Here is a 17,571-nt window from a genome sequence, read left to right as displayed (position 1 = left end):
AAATCATGTACTAGAGAGAGTCCTTCTTTCCTTGTGCGTTATCTTATGCTCTGACGGCCTTTGATTAGTTTTATTGATCTCAGGATCAGAAAGTATAATTTGATGCCTGGGCTTTATTGTGATGACTTTTATGTAAGTGTCTGAGCATCTTCTGGAACAGCAATCATTTTCAAGTGGATTTAAAAAAAAAAAAAAGCCAAGAAAATGGTGATCTCTGTAACAGGTTCAGACGGAGCCAGAAGATGTGCAAAAATAACTGGGCTGCAGAACAACCTTTGCTAAATTTGAAAAACAGAGTTTATAAAAAAAAATTGCCAGGAAATTGAATATATATACTGTATACAGGAAGCAAAATTCCTTTAATCTGGCATTGTCCGAATATTTATGCTGTCTCCGATTAACCTGTTACGGGCACAGGGCGTCCAGAAATACACCCTGTGTATTTCTGATCACCGCCGCGCGGTGGGCGGTGATCGGAACAAGGTGCCTGCTCAAATCATTGTCGGCGATTGCAGCAAACCGCAGGTCAATTCAGACCTGTGGTTTGTTGCGTTTCCGGGTTATTCGGGTCTCTGATGACCCGCTAACCCAGAATAGGACGATGATCGTGTTGTTATAATACACCACCAATCACCATCCTGCGATCCTGAGAGGTGGCGGTCATGCCACCTCTCAGGATTGCTTCTAATTGGCCGGCTGGGCAGGTGGGCGGGCGCAGCGAAAATTTTGAATTGCCGGAGCTCCTTCCCCCGCTCATACAGGTCCGTGGAGCGAGAAAGAGAGGAGCTCGGCTGTACTGTGAGTTTTTTTGTGCCATCAGGCACAAATCGGTGTATTTTGGTGAGGCAGGGAGAGGTAGATTAGGCATGGATAGTGAGAAAGAGTTAGGAAACAAAAAAAAAAGTTTTGTATTGGGTTGTAGCACCGGATCAGGTATTTGGGGTCCACAGCACTGAGCTGTGTGACCTTAGACCCCCCCAAGGGTGCTGCAGCTTGTCCCCCCCCCCCACACACACACTTTTTTTTGGGGTGCAAGTGTTTTTAATAATTTTTTTGCATGCGCTAACTGTGGCCGGCACTCTTAGCGTCTGGCCACTGTTAGCGCATCGCCACCGCTGATCAGCTTCGTACCGCTGATCAGCACATTTGAATCTTTATTTTATTGATTTTTTACACTTTTTGAGATTATTTTTATTTTTTTTAGTTAGTTTTCTTTTTCTGGTAGGTTTAGGGTAAGTACGTGAACACCCGTCCCCCACACACACGCACACTGAATAAAGTTTTCTACTCACGCACAGACACCCTCCCCTATGGCCCGCCAGACGTTCTTGGCCGAGGAGGCATACGCCCTTACTGGCCTCCGAATCAGAGAGTCCCAGTGAGGACAAGGATGACCCCACTTTGCTCTTGTCATCCGCATCCTTCTCATCATCTAGTGACCCGGAGCGCTGGCAACACAAGGAAATTCCTGCAGTTCTATGAGGCAGTCCTCAAGGCCCTGATCTTTTCTGACTGAGAAAGAGCAGGCTGGAGTACCTCGGGAACTGGAGGCGCCTGGATCGCCCCAGGCCAACAATTTTCAGGTGTCGTCCCCCATACTGAAAAGAAGGGACGGTCCCAAAAAAAGTGCAGTGTGTGTCACAGGAGGGGGATGCGGAAGGACACCACAACTCAGTGTGACACGTGACCCTATCATCCGGGCCTCAGCAATGACGGTTGCTTCAGGGAGTACCACACTTCCATAGAGTACTACATTTATAATCCCCTTCCCCAATTTTAATTCTATTTAGCCACTGACAATCGAAAAAAAAAAAAAAATATATGGTTCTCACACTTGAAACACTAAAACAAAAAAAAGTTTTCAAAAATATTATTTTGTAAAACTAAAATAAAAAAAATAAAAAAGTTGACATATTAGGTATTGCTGCGTCCATAAGAATCTGCTCTATAAAAATACCCCATGACCTAACTCCTCAGATGAACACGGTCAAAAAAATAAAATAAAACCAGTATTTTTTTGTCACCTTGCATCACAAAAAGTGTAATAGCAAGTGATCAAAAAGTCATATGCCCCCCTAAATAGTGCCAATAAAACCGTCCTCTCATCCAGCAAAAAATTAGCCCCTAACTCTTAGACCATTGAGATACTAAAATGTTTTTTTTTTGTTTATAAAAGGATAATATAGTGTAAAACCTAAACCAAAGCAGTAATCAAAGCAAAAGGTGGCTACTTTGAAGAACCTAGAATATGACATATTTTCAGTTGTTTCACACTTTTTTGTTATGTATATAATTCCACGTGTTTATTCATAGTTTTGTTGCCTTCAGTGTGAATCTACAATTTTCATAGTCATGAAAATAAAGAAAACTCTTTCAATGAGAAGGTGTGTCCAAACTTTTGGTCTGTACTGTATATATATATATATATAAAAATTGGTGACAATTGAAATTCAATCAATGATATGCAAAATTTTAAAAAAGTCAAAATAATCTAGAGTATATATATCCACTACTATGCCTTATTATGACAATACCCTTCAATTATATGTTAAATCAATTTGATACCTGATTTCTCTCAGCCGACAAATGTCTGATTAAATCCAAATCTGGTCTATTTCAGATTTGCTCTTTTTTGATACAAATATATATATATATATATATATATATATATATATATATATATAAAAATACAGTGCAGACCAAAAGTTTGGACACACCTTCTCATTCAAAGAGTTTTCTTTATTTTCATGACTATGAAAATTGTAGATTCACACTGAAGGCATCAAAACTATGAATTAGCACATGTGGAATTATATACATAACAAAAAAGTGTGAAACAACTGAAAATCTGTCATATTCTAGGTTCTTCAAAGTAGCCACCTTTTGCTTTGATTACTGCTTTGCACACTCTTGGCATTCTCTTGATGAGCTTCAAGAGGTAGTCACCTGAAATGGTCTTCCAACAGTCTTGAAGGAGTTCCCAGAGATGCACTTGTTGGCCCTTTTGCCTTCACTCTGCGGTCCAGCTCACCCCAAACCATCTCGATTGGGATCAGGTCCGGTGACTGTGGAGGCCAGGTCATCTGGCGCAGCACCCCATCACTCTCCTTCATGGTCAAATAGCCCTTACACAGCCTGGAGGTGTGTTTGGGGTCATTGTTCTGTTGAAAAATAAATGATGGTCCAACTAAACGCAAACCGGATGGAATAGCATGCCGCTGCAAGATGCTGTGGTAGCCATGCTGGTTCAGTATGCCTTCAATTTTGAATAAATCCCCAACAGTGTCACCAGCAAAGCACCCCCACACCTCCTCCTTCATGCTTCACGGTGGGAACCAGGCATGTAGAGTCCATCCGTTCACCTTTTCTGCGTCGCACAAAGACACGGTGGTTGGAACCAAAGAGCTCAAATTTGGACTCATCAGACCAAAGCACAGATTTCCACTGGTCTAATGTCCATTCCTTGTGTTCTTTAGCCCAAGCAAGTCTCTTCTGCTTGTTGCCTGTCCTTAGCAGTGGTTTCTTAGCAGATATTCTACCATGAAGGCCTGATTCACACAGTCTCCTCTTAACAGTTGTTCTAGAGATGTGTCTGCTGCTAGAACTCTGTGTGGCATTGACCTGGTCTCTAATCTGAGCTGCTGTTAACCTGCGATTTCTGAGGCTTGTGACTCGGATGAACTTATCCTCCGCAGCAGAGGTGACTCTTGGTCTTCCTATCCTGGGGCGGTCCGCATGTGAGCCAGTTTCTTTGTAGCGCTTGATGGTTTTTGTGACTGCACTTGGGGACACTTTTTCCCAAGTTTTCCCACTTTTTCGGACTGACTGACCTTAATTTCTTAAAGTAATGATGGGTACTTGTTTTTTTTTACTTGGCTGCTTTTTTCTTGCCATAATACAAATTCTAACAGTCAATTCAGTAGGACTATCAGCTGTGTATCCACCTGACTTCTCCACAACGCAACTGATGGTCCCAACCCCATTCATAAGGCAAGGAATCCCACTTATTAAACCTGACAGGGCACACCTGTGAAGTGAAAACCATTTAAGGTGACTACCTCTTGAAGCTCATCAAGAGAATGCCAAGAGTGTGCAAAGCAGTAATCAAAGCAAAAGGTGGCTACTTTGAAGAACCTAGAATATGAAATTTTCAGTTTCACACTTTTTTGTTATGTATATAATTCCACATGTGTTAATTCATAGTTTTGATGCCTTCAGTGTGAATCTACAATTGTCATAGCCATGAAAATAAAGAAAACTCTTTGAATAAGAAGGTGTGTCCAAACTTTTGGTCTGTACTGTATATATATATATATACACTCACCTAAAGAAATATTAGGAACACCTGTTCTATTTCTCATTAATGTGATTATCTAGTCAACCAATCACATGGCAGTTGCTTCAATGCATGTAGGGTTGTGGTCCTGGTCAAGACAATCTCCCGAACTCCAAACTAAATGTCAGAATGGGAAAGAAAGGTGGGCTACAACAGCAGAAGACCCCACCGGGTACCACTCATCTCAACTACAAATAGGAAAAAGAGGCTACAATTTGCACAAGCTCACCAAAATTGGACTGTTGAAGACTGGAAAAATGTTGCCTGGTCTGATGAGTCTCTATTTCTGTTGGGACATTCAAATGTTAGAGTCCGAATTTGGCGTAAACAGAATGAGAACATGTACCCATCATGCCTTGTTACTACTGTGCAGGCTTGTGGTGGTGGTGTAAAGGTGTGGGGGATGTTTTCTGGGAACACTTTAGGCTCCTTAGTGCCAATTGGCCATCGTTTAAATGCCACGGGCTACCTGAGCATTGTTTCTGACCATGTCCATCCCTTCATGACCACCATGTACCCATCCTCTGATGGCTACTTCCAGCAGGATAATGCACCATGTCACAAAGCTCGAATCATTTCCAATTGGTTTCTTGAACATGACAATGAGTTCACTGTACTAAAATGGCCCCCACAGTCACCAGATCTCAACCCAATAGAGCATCTTTGGGATGTGGTGGAACGGGAGCTTCGTGCCCTGGATGTGCATCCCTCAAATCTCCATCAACTGCAAGATGCTATCCTATCAATATGGGCCAACATTTCTAAAGAATGCTATCAGCATCTTGTTGAATCAATGCCACGTAGAATTAAGGCAGTTATGAAGGCAAAAGTATGGTGTTCCTAATAATTCTTTAGGTGAGTGTATATCTGTGTTTCCCGTGTCTTCACCTGGGTCCGAGACTGTGGGTCTATTGAAGTTTCTCTGACGGTCAAGCTTTTTAAAATGGTAAGAACCTATTTATGTTGAGATATGGAATTTGATTGGTCTTGGGAAACATTTGGTTTGGTTATTGGTGTTGTGATTTACATACTGGTTGTTTGGATTTTGTATCGTATCACAGAAAATGCCCGTAGAGGAAATAGTGAACCGTGGAGCCTTCTGAGAAAGTGTTAAGACAATATAGAGTTTTCCTATCTGTAATATAGTTGATACATTAACAGGAGATTAATGAGAAAGTCGACTTTAAGGAAGCAGAATAGATGATTGTTGAAATTTAGTTTCAACTGTAGATATTTTACAGACGTTTGGTAAAGAAATTCTTAAAGTGAACCTGTCACTGGGATTTTGTGTATCGAGCAGAGGACAAAATCCCGATGACAAGTTCCCTTTAACACATAGATATGGGCAATACAAAGAGTATACCCGAGGGATATAAATTATGCAAGCAGATAGTCAAAGATATAGAAGGGAAACAAGACAAGAAAAAGACAGAGAAGGTGTTACAGAAGGCAGGTATGAAACAGGTGCAATGAGCAGGACAGTGGTACGGTTACACGGACGCTAAATTATGCAGTGGGTCAGGATATGGGTATAATAGTCTATAGTTTTGTTCGTGACGCCAATTGCAGCATGCGCAGGGTACTGTCACAGGGCCCTCCAAGATGTTATAACTCACGCCCCAGGTTAGGAATGCCAGAGTGGTGTAATGTCTCTGTATGGTAGTAGTAATTGTGTCAACGGTGTCTCCTACCTGGGTATGGCTGGACTCCTGGATCCTGGCTCACTTTCAATAAATCGAGTGTAGTGCTAGTAGGAGTAACAGAGGGATTTGCAGCAGAAATTGAGATCCAGACTTTTGGTAAAGCTCAAACTCGTCTTTACTGATGGTAACTTTCATCCAAGCAAGATACAGCTTTAGTCTTAGGTCCCTGCAGGTATTGGCAATGGTTGGCAGGAATTTATCTTCTGCTCTCTCATGTACCTGGAGCTTGCAGGAAAGGATGTCTGCTTGTAGCTCTATAACTGTGGCAGGAATTTGGCTTCTGCACTTTCTATCTTCTGCAGTATGGGGACTGACTAGCTGAGGAGGAATACGGCTTCTCCTGGGTCTCTGGTATTTGACTCACAGCTATCTTCACAGGGTATGGAACTCTGGAGTTGTCTGCTTGCTTCTTCCAGCCCAGGCTGAAGGGCTCAGGCTGGGGATGATGATCAATGTCTCAGCCGAGACAATATCCTGGTTTGATTCCCTATATCTGAGAGCTCCTACATGCACAGCCTTCCCCTAGCAGGGTGGCTGGCACACTGACTCTAACTTCCTTCTCCACCCATGAGGCAGGATGTGGGCGCAACCCACTCTGCTCACAGAGGGGGGGGGGGGGGGGGGACTAAACTGGAATGAACTATTCCAGCCTAGGAACACTAAACTGAACTTAAGTCCTTGCCAGAACATTGCTGCCACCTGCTGGTGAACATGGAAATTACAGCAATATACATTTAACAAGGTTTTCAATGCACAGTTGTGAGGATGTAAGGTAAAATTACATCAGATGACAAAGTTAATGCTCTTAGCAGATTTTAGCGGGGTAAAATTGTTTAGTAACACAACTCTGGGGTGTTACACATGGTAACTTAGATTCTGAAGTTTGGGAAAAGTTCAAAAGAACACAGTAGTTGGATGAAGGATCAGGAATGTGAGGAGGTTGTGAAATGTTGGTGTCGGGCAGCAGAAAAAGTGAAGAATGAGAAATGGCCTAATGTAACATTTGGAGGAAATTTGCATTATGACACAAGTGTAAAACATGACAATGACAGTGAGACAGAAAAGAAAATATGTCCGCCACCTTCAGCTCCCCCACTGTCATATTCTGGGATGATGGATAGACCAGGCTGGACATGTACAATGTGTGGAAACCAGAATCCTGACTGGATGGAAACTTGTAGAATATGTGGGGCACCCCGACCTAGATTGAGTACGGGACTCTATCCGGTCATCATACGTACCGGATTCACCCTACAAGTCCCTCCACCAGTGGATGGAGGAGGGGGAACAGGAGATGGGGTGAGACAATAAAGCTCCTCAGGCACCACCACCCGGTGGTCAAGCCCAATATGTGCAACAGCACATATTGTCTTACTCCACACAGAGTCCGAAGGACCAGATAGGACTTTTAGGTAGAATTCCTGACCCACTGACAAGACCTATGCCTGCCCACCGTATGTTACAACCGATACAAGCAATATGGGCTGACCTAAATGATTTAGTGACCCTTAAAATGGGAGAATCACCATATAACCCTCTAAAAGAACAGTTACTAGCTGAAAGGGTAAAAACTGACTAGTCCTCATGGTCTGACAGGGAAAAACGGACACATCGGGCATAGAATATTGCAGAATATTTGGTAGATGGGCCAGGACAAAGGAGGATGACAGTGCCCATAGTTTAAAAGTACAGTGGTGACTCAGTTGTTAGTAAAAGAAATAATCCAATTCAATTTGCTGGGTACTGACATCCTGCAGGCACTGGGGGCTCATATTATCTTTAATGAGAATGGTACTACACATGTAGATATTGACACCTCCGATTATGTTTTAACCCGGGTTCTAGCTTTACACCTGAAGCCGGACCAAACATCCTCTGTGGTAAAATTAGAGCAGGACCTGCAGCCAGTCCCCGACAAATTGTGGGCAAAGGGTAAAACTGATATTGGCAGATTGAATGTCCCTCCTTTCATTGTACATTTAAAACCAAGTTGTACACCACCTCAAGTCCGTCAGTATCCCTTGAGTCTTGCACAAGAACAATCTGTGGTCACTCAGATTGACCAGTATGTTCAAATGGGGGTCCTGGTGGTGACTAATTCTCCCACCAACACCCCCCTGTCTCCGGTCAAAAAGAAAGCAGTAAAAGGCCAGCCTGTGACTTATAGGATGGTGCATGACTTAAGGGGAGTTAATAAGGTTACTGTCCTGCAGACTCCAATTGTCCCAAAACCACACACCTTGTTGTCACAGATCCCTCCGAGGGCATCGTGTTATACTATGATTGACCTTGCAAATGCATTTTTCAGTGTTCCGATCCACGCGAAATGTCAATATCTATTCGCATTTACATTTTAGGGTAAACAGTATACATGGATGGTATTGCCGCAGGGACTTTAAAACTCACCCACCATGTATACTCAAGCTCTTCAATCAGTCCTGACAGGTTGGCAGGTTCCTGATGAGGTTGTTTTGTTACAATATGTTGATGATCTATTGTTATGTGCTCCTGACTATGACACTTGTACAAATGCATCTCTGTCACAGTTGATTTTTCTGGCAGAAAATGGGTGTAAGTCTTCCAAAGACAAGCTGCAGTTTTTGCCAATCCTGTGTTACTTTCCTCGGTCACTGTTTGTCAGACGGTGCCCGACACCTCACTGAGGAAAGAAAACAGGCTGTGAAGGACATCCTACTCCCTCAGGGGCCGAAGCCCCTTAGAATGTTTTTGGGACTGGTGTCCTATTGCAGACCTTGGATCTGGAATGCATCCATGTTGATGCAACCCCTTTATGACTGCTTGGCCTCTGACCCTTTTTCAATCAGCGGCCCTGCAGAGGATTTTTTTTACTCACTCAAATTAGCAAACCTGTCAGCACCGGCACTGGGCATACCAGACTATGACCAGCCTTTTAACCTGTTCTGTGCAGAACTGAGTGGCCATAGTACCTCAGTCCTGACCCAGAAACATGGGGACAGGCAAAGGCCGATTGCCTATTTTTCTGCCAGATTAGATCCAGTCTCACACGGCGCCCCCTTCTGCGTCAGGGCGGTCGCGGCAGTGCAGCTGATAGTGGAAAAAGCTTCTTGACTATCCCCTTGTAGTACAGACCCTTCATTACATCCAAGGTATCCTTAGTCAGGTGCAACCAAAGCACATATCCATGGCTTGCCAACTACGGTTGCAAAGTTCTTTACTCATGCCTGAGTCCATTACTTTCAAGAGATGTACTACTCTGAACCCTGCAACTCTCCTACCGATTTTGGATTCAGAAATGGTGGAAGGGGGTACAGGCCCTCTTTTACAAGAATTACACGATACTGATTAACATGATTGTGTCCAATTAATGTGACAAGAAACTTCTGGCTTTTCACATGTACATGATCAACCCATTCCTAATCCTGATTTTGAGTTTTTTGTAGATGGCAGCAGATACATGGGTGAGGATGGCCAATTTCATACTGGATATGTAGTGGTCACGCAACATGAGGTAGTAGTGGCTGAACCACTCCCTCAGCACAGAAGGCTAGGTTGAAGGCAATTTCTGAAGCATGTAAAATGGCACAAGGTAAGCAAGCAAATATTTTTACAGACTCCAGGTGCGGGTTTGGTATTGCACATGATTATGGCCTTATTTGGAGAGCCAGAGACTTCCTTACCTCTGCAGGTCAACCTATAAGGAACAAAGACTCAGTGTTTGAACTAATGAACTCACTACAGAGGAAGTAGCCATTATCAAGGTTAAGGCACATACCAGACAACAAACCCGTGAGGCTAGGGGCAACAACAGGGCAGAGGGGGCTGAGAAAGAGGCAGCAGTGAAGCCTTGGAAACCCGAGGTTATCCCTGTCTGCGTCCTGGAGCCTCACCACATGTCTGAAAACGTGTTGATTAAACTGTCTGCACAGGCAGATGAAGGAGAAAAGAACTGGACTCAGAGAGTAGCAGTGCCAAATTGGCAGGGACTCTGGGAAGTGTCAGGAAAAATATGCCTACCCAGAGCCCTCTATCCTATGATGGCACAGTAGGCCCACAGGCCCACACACCAAGTAAAGGGTCCTATGGTGAGCACAGTACTGAAGGGATAGGTCACACCTGGTTTCTCCACTATTGCCAGTAGATTTGTACATGGCTGTATGATCTGTGCTCTAAACAACCCCGGACAGGTAGTTAAGACACCTAAGAAACATACACCTAGGTAATTTTACCTATTCCAGAGACTGAAAATAGACTATATAAAGTTACTGAAGGTAGGAACATACGAATATGTGCTTGTGTGCGTTGATCTCTTTTCAGTATGGCCGGAGGCTTACCCTGTATCTACCGCAAATGCCAAGAATACTGTAAAGAAACTGGTCAGTGAACTTGTGTGCAGGTATGGAGTCCCTGAAGTGATAGAATCAGACAGAGGAAGCCATTTCACAGGGGAGGTGATAGGAGCCTTGGGGGACATTCAGGCCTTTCACACGGTCTATCACCCACAGTCCAGTGGCCGTGTGGAAAGACTCAACGGCACTATTAAATGAAAAATCCAGAAGGCTAGGAAGGAGACCGGAAAGACCTGGACTGAGTGCCTCCCCCTTGCCCTATATTCCATCCGCACCACCCCAGGAAAAAAGTCTGGTCTATCCCCATTTGAGATCTTGTTTGGTTCTGTACCCAAACTGGGGCTGTATTTTCCTCAAGAGTTGCAGCTCCAGACTGAAAACATGGTCAGTTACATGAAGGCCCTCACCTGCAGGTTGGAGCACAATCATAAACAAGTGTATGCTTCTATTCCAGATCCAGACTCAGTGGAAGGGGTGCACCCCCTGGTGCCTGGCGATTGGGTTGTCATAAAAAGGCACGTGAGAAAGACATTTTAGATTTGATGGTCCCTTCCAAGTTTTGTTAAAGACTGAGACTGATGTAAAAGTTGAAGGAAAACCCAACTGGATACACGCTTCTCATTGCAAGAAAGTCTTGGAACCACAGGATGAGGGTCCTTCTGTTGACAGTCTGACCTTAAGCGTGTCAGCAGGGTTTCATCCACTGAATGATGAATAGGACAATGCTTTGATACAGCACCATCAGTTGTGGTTTGAGGGGCTCATCGACACTGAAAAATTGAGAGACTGTTGGATCTGTACTCACAGTCCTGTGAGTTAAGCCAGTATGGCCTATTTCGCCGTGCCCCTCAGTTTTTCTGAATTAACTGAACTTGCCAACTCTACTATCTTTTTCACAGGCATGAAGCAGGTTAAGTCCAAAACTAAAAACAAGGAGGTACTCTTACCCATTTCAGGATGTGCCGAGCCCCCCTGGCTCACGGTAAACAGATCAGGGCCACCAATTGATTATAGCTCTACCCCCTGGAATGAGAACATGTGGTGCAATGTGTCATGTTTTCCAAGTTGGTCACACTGTTGTTGTTTGCGGATACAGTCGAAAGGTATGTCTTTTAGTCCTCATGACAAATTCGGCTGCAATGACTCTAACCCGAACAGCCTGGTGCAGTGTGTTGGTATAGATCCTGTAAAGGGTAAGAATCTGGCCTGCAACAACCGTACCTTAGTTGATTTAATTGCTGGAATGACCTCTAACTCCTCAGAGAGTCAGGAAAAGGGACAAAAACTGGTAGAAGGCGTCCAGCTGGCTAAATTGATAACTCAGTTGTTTAATAGTACGGTGGTTGCAGTCCCAGAAAGTATATACCTAGTGTGTGGGCATAAGGCATACAAGTGGTTGCCCAGAAATGTCACTGGTTTATGTACAATTGCCCGACTTACTCCTGCAACCTTTATAATACCCCATTCCGACATAGATATAAACGCTGTACCGAAACATACTCTGTATCGAAGGACTAGTGACGAGATAACCAGACCAACTGGTAACCCCATGTAGTAGAGCCTCACCAATAAGTTCTTCAGAACCTTGTTTCTGTACTCTATGGTAATGCAGATGTGGGACAAGCTAGTGGTGGCAACTGATTATTTGGATGATCAGATATGGGAGGTGTTAAAACTCATGAACGCCTCTAACATTGTCCAGAATCAGATAATCATTGTCACCAATCAGCACACCTTGGTTTTAGACTACCTGACAGCAAAGGAAGGAGGTATGTGTCAGGTTGTAGGACCTGCTTGTTGCCATTATATAGATCCCCAAGGTAACCTACAGGTAAAAGCTGGAATAGAAAAGAAGAAAATCGTGAGAGACAAATGGTTACAGGAAAATAGTGCAGCAAAAGACTCAGGGTGGGGAGGCACCTTTTCCTTTCTCAATCCTGCTAACTGGTTCAAAGGGCTGGCTGGCTAATGGGGCTTATTCAAACATTAGTACAAGAGTGCTCATTATATTAGTAATTTAGATTATAATCAAGCTTATGCTTATATGTATCAATAACGTTTGTAAAAAGGAGAAGAAACAATATTGAGACTACTGAGAGTATCTATGGTACTGCTATTTTGCTATTTTGGAGAAATGGAAACTGCTAGCTGTAACACTTATTTCCTGTATTCTGAAATGTATGTGTCTGTGGTTAATTGACATTTATATTTTCTGTAAGTATATATATATATATATATATATATATATATATATATATTCAAATATGGGCATGACCTTCATGAGACGTGTGTGGGTGGCCCCTTCCCCCTCCCCAAGTCAGTATAAGATTATGTGCATTTTTGTTTGATTAAAGAGAGACTTAAATATGTACCACGGTTCCCTCCTCCTGTCCACATCTCATACATAAGCTGGTTACATTAGGGAACATTAGGTGGAGGGTTGTCGGGCAGTAATACCACCTGGAGAGAATCTTAAAATTATTTTCTTTTGCGTGGGCTGCTACAGACAATCCATGAGAGAACTTACAAATCTTGAGATTGCCTTCAGGTGAAAAAGTGAGTAGGTCTACTTCGCATTCTCGAAAATAAGGAACTACATCGGAATTGCTCTTGTCCAACAGAATCTTATACATCTGTGATAACAGTCTGAAGTGAGTGTCGGGTTTTAGAAAAAGGGTGTCAAAGTCTGTCAAATTATGACAAAGCTTTTGACGGAGTAAGCTATTTAGGTACGATCTCAACTGAGCATTGTCGGAATATTTATGCTGTCTCCGATTAACAGTCTATATTATTTATGTAAATAAATTAGAATCTGTAATGAAAGAGATTCTAATCTATTATCATAAATACCAAGCTAAAACGAGCTCGTGATCTGCGCTAAGTTAGATGACAAAAAGACTGTGGTAAATCAAAATATTTATTAAATAACAATAATACAGTGCAAATGAATATATATATTATATATATATATATATATATATATATATAATACCGCAAATGATGCAGCAGCACAGTCAGACGTTGTGCACTGGGTGCAATATTCCTCAGAGAGGCTGGCTTCTCCTCCAACACATATGTTCACCGAATGAAGAAGCAGCACTTCCAGTTATTGGTGATAGGGTGACGACCCCAAACTTTATTCCCAGCAACGTTTCGACCTTCTCACTGAGGCCTTTGACAAAGGCCTCAGTGAGAAGGTCGAAACGTTGCTGGGAATAAAGTTTGGGGTCGTCACCCTATCACCAATAACTGGAAGTGCTGCATATAATATATATATATATATATATATATATATAGGAAAATTGGTGACAAATTAAATTCAATCAATGATATGGAAAATTTTAAGAAAGTCAAAATAATCTAGAGTGTATATATCCACTACTATGCCTTATTATGACAATACCCTTAAATTATATTTTAAATCAATTTGATATCTGATTTCTCTCAGCCGACAAATGTCTAATTAAATCCAAATCTGGTCTATTTCAGATTTGCTCTTTTATTGATACAAATATATATACATAATTAACCAGACTGGCCTAGAACTGAATTCAGTTCTTTGGAGATGATACCGTGTTTCCAACAGTACATATAAATCTCCCTTATTCAGATCAAGTTTTAGGATGATGCTGCAGGTACACCCAAATCTTATTACAAAACAGATACTATACACAAAATATGGTTAAATGAATATATATAGATATATATTATATTAATTAATTATCCTATAAAATATAGGTAAGGTTATACTATACCAAAATGTCAGCTAGCAGAAATCAGTTTCAATGGTTCTAAGATAGCTGCCTCCAATGGCTGAAAAGGTGGTCAAGTGGCTGGATCAAGATGTCTTCAGGTCTCAAGATGTTTCAAGATATTTTCTTCCAGATGACCATCCCAAGCTGATTCAAGAAGATCATCCTCTGTCAGCCCATACCATCTTTTTTATCCCATCTAAAATGTGACTGGTCTAGTTTAATCAACAACTAGTGACATCACAAATAGCACCTCCTACCGGTTTCGCAATACATTCCTTAATTTTTATCCTAACACTAGGTGGTACTAGAGGTCCATGTATACATTTTGGGAATTAATTTGGATTTTACTTATTAACTGATTTTAAAAACAGGATTTGGAATGTCTAACATGGAAACAATAGAATGTTAATTTCCAGTCTAGTCACACAATCCAAAGTCCTATGCTATTCATACAAACACCTTTGTATACAATTCCCCTAGGCATCCATTATATTTCTAAATCTAGGATTAAACCTATCTATTTAGGACAAACACTATAAAGTCCCTTTTATATTTACTGAAGATAAACTAACACTCAGTACATTTCTACTCCAGTGTCTTATCTGGGTAAATACTTTTCATAAGACCTTGTGAAACCTCCTTCTCATAAAAACAGACTTGGGTAAACACTTTGGTACAGATTGTTAATCTAAGGTTAGTAATCCTGAGTTGTTCAAAAATCTTGAACTCATCCTGCCCTTTCAAAATAAGACAAAATGGTTATTCTTAATGTTCATGTCCATACATCTGTATAGGCCTTATACTATGGACTCTTTTTATACCCAATAGTTCTGACAGCATACGTAAGCCACAGAGAGCCTTTAAGCATGTCATCCAGATTAAGGGATTTTAAAGACACTACTTTTGCATTTTCTATGGCATCTCGAACCCTGGGATATGAAGATCTATTCCATATTAGGAACCTATCTATCCTTAGTCCAGGGGTGAAGGCAGGATTGCCCATGAGGGGCGTCACAGGACCTGGTCTCTGTGATATCTGAAACTTGAAGACCCAGCTGTCCCATTTGGTAAGAGCAAGGCGAACTAAGATGGGCCATTCCTCTAATGGTGGTCTATTATCCTGAGTTATCCATGGAGCAATCAACAAGACCATCTGGGAGAGTTCTTGTTCCAGCTGGACCCAAAGTTTCAGAGATGACCTATTAGACCAATTTAGGATCTGCATTAGGATCGCTGAAGCATGGTACAGCTTTAGCAGTCCCGCTCCCCCTCTACTTCTGGGTTTGGTCAATACCTTAATGTTAATCCTAAATTTGCTTGTACCCCACACAAAGAACGTTATGGCTCTGTGGAGAGTCAAGAAGAAACTACCTGGTATACAGATGGGTATTGTTTGAAAGAGATACAAAAATCTCGTTAAGATATCCATTTTGACTATACTCATACTGCCAAACCACGACAGAGATTTCAATGAGTATCTCTGCAGGTCTTCTAGGGTCTTCCTCTGCAATGATAAATAATTGAGCGGATATAGTAGGTCTAAATGCGTTGGGATCTGTAACCCTAGGTAATTAAGGCTCTGAGTCTGCCAGCGAAAATAAAAATTGCTCTGTACAAGGAACACATCAGTTGCAGGGAGCGATATGTTCAGCATTTCACTTTTGGTGAGATTAATCTCGAATTTGCTGAGATAGCCAAACCGCTTGAATTCACTAAGAATAAATGTGAGGGAGGAATGAGGGCTCCAGACATACAGGAGGAGATCATCCGCATAAAGTGCCAGTTAATGCTGGCAATCCCCAACCTGCATTCCAGAAATGTTCGGATTCGTTTTCAGCGCATTGGCTAGATGTTCCATTACCAAGACGTACAGCAGGGGCGAGAGAGGGCAACCCAGTCAGGTCCCGTTTAAAATATTAAAACAAAGTGCCAGTATACCATTAGCTCTGACTCTAGCTGTGGGGTTGGTGTAAAGAGCACAGTCTTCATCCACAAAACCAGGCCCCAATCCTATTTGTTTCAGAGAAACTATCGTAAATCTCCAGTGTAACCTATTGAATGCTTTTTCAGCATCTACTGATAGGAGACACAAAGGAACCTGGTGACTACGTGCTCTGGAAATAAGATTAATAGTTTGAATGGTGTTATCCCTAGCCTCCCTCCATGTTTAGGAAAAGGGCAGGAAGGGGAGATGCTATTGAATACCTTCAAGAGAAAAGGTACAAGGAGATCATGAAATTTCTTGAAAAAAGGTGCGGTAAACCCATCCGGGCCTGAGCTCTTCCCCCCTTTCAGAGAAGTCAAAACCTCTTTAATCTCTATCTCCGAGAATGCCTCCTCCTTTGTAGAGCTTACCTCTTCAGAGATTGATGGCAGCTCCATTTCTTCTACATATGTTTTAATATGGTTGTCTAAGTCTGATGTCTGCATATCAGCCAATTGGCCCCGATGTTATATAGAGATTCGTAATATGATTTAAAGGGAACCTGTCACCTCCAAAAACCATCCCAAGCTGCCAGCAGTACCTGACCGTAGCCAGCAGTGTTTCCGATGATAATTTTTCTTCCTGAAGGCTGATGCAGTTAAAGCTCAGAAAACGTTCTTTTATCCTCTGCCGGCGCGCTTCTCTAGTCATGCTTGAAGTCAAGTCAAGATAACCACGCCCCCTTCCCTGGCCCTTCGATGTGACTGACAGCGCTTATGCAGAGAGTTCGGCAAAGCCAGCTGAACTGCCGGCTGTCAGTCACCCCCCTGTTCTCTCATGGATCCTCAGCTCCATAAAAAGGAACCGTCCAAATGGGTCCTCTTGGGAATCTAAAAAGGTATAAGGCAGAGATTTATGCATAGCAATATAGACCCCTTTCGACAGTAGGAGTATTTAGAGTATATTTCCTGTATATCGCCTTGCTTAAAATGTGTTTCTTGTAGCAAAAGAATCTGTACCCTCTCTCTGTGCATGCCGTATAAAACAGAGCGTTTTTCAGGAATATTAAATCCCCTTACATTTAGTGAGGCGAGTCTGACACCAGATGGAGCCATAAGCATGGATAGGAGGGTAAGGTAGGGTATGAAGGGGTGCATCAGGAAAAGTAAAGATTGAAACTAAGAAAGAAATGGAGTATATAGAGAAGGGCACAAGAGACCACTTATGTGTCCCTACAAAGTGTGAAAATTCAGAGTGAGCAAGAAAGAAGAGAAAAAATAAAAATAAAAATAATTACAGTAGTGACAAGGTGGTGTCACTGGTCCTGTGCAGAATCTGACCTGCGCAGGAAAAACCACAAAACAAGTAAACAATAATAAGAAGAGGAAGAACCCCTCTGTGGAAAGGGGTGGAAAGTCTCTAACTGGGTAGAGACGGATTCCTAAATAGGAGACGGACTTCCAAAGACAGAGCAAAGGAGCCGCTCCGAGGCTGAGAAACTGGGTAACAAAACAAATACTTAACA

The sequence above is a fragment of the Bufo gargarizans genome, chromosome 1, assembly GCF_014858855.1.
Source record: "Bufo gargarizans isolate SCDJY-AF-19 chromosome 1, ASM1485885v1, whole genome shotgun sequence".
Lineage (NCBI taxonomy): Eukaryota > Metazoa > Chordata > Amphibia > Anura > Bufonidae > Bufo > Bufo gargarizans.
Note: the sequence above shows the minus strand (reverse complement) of the source record.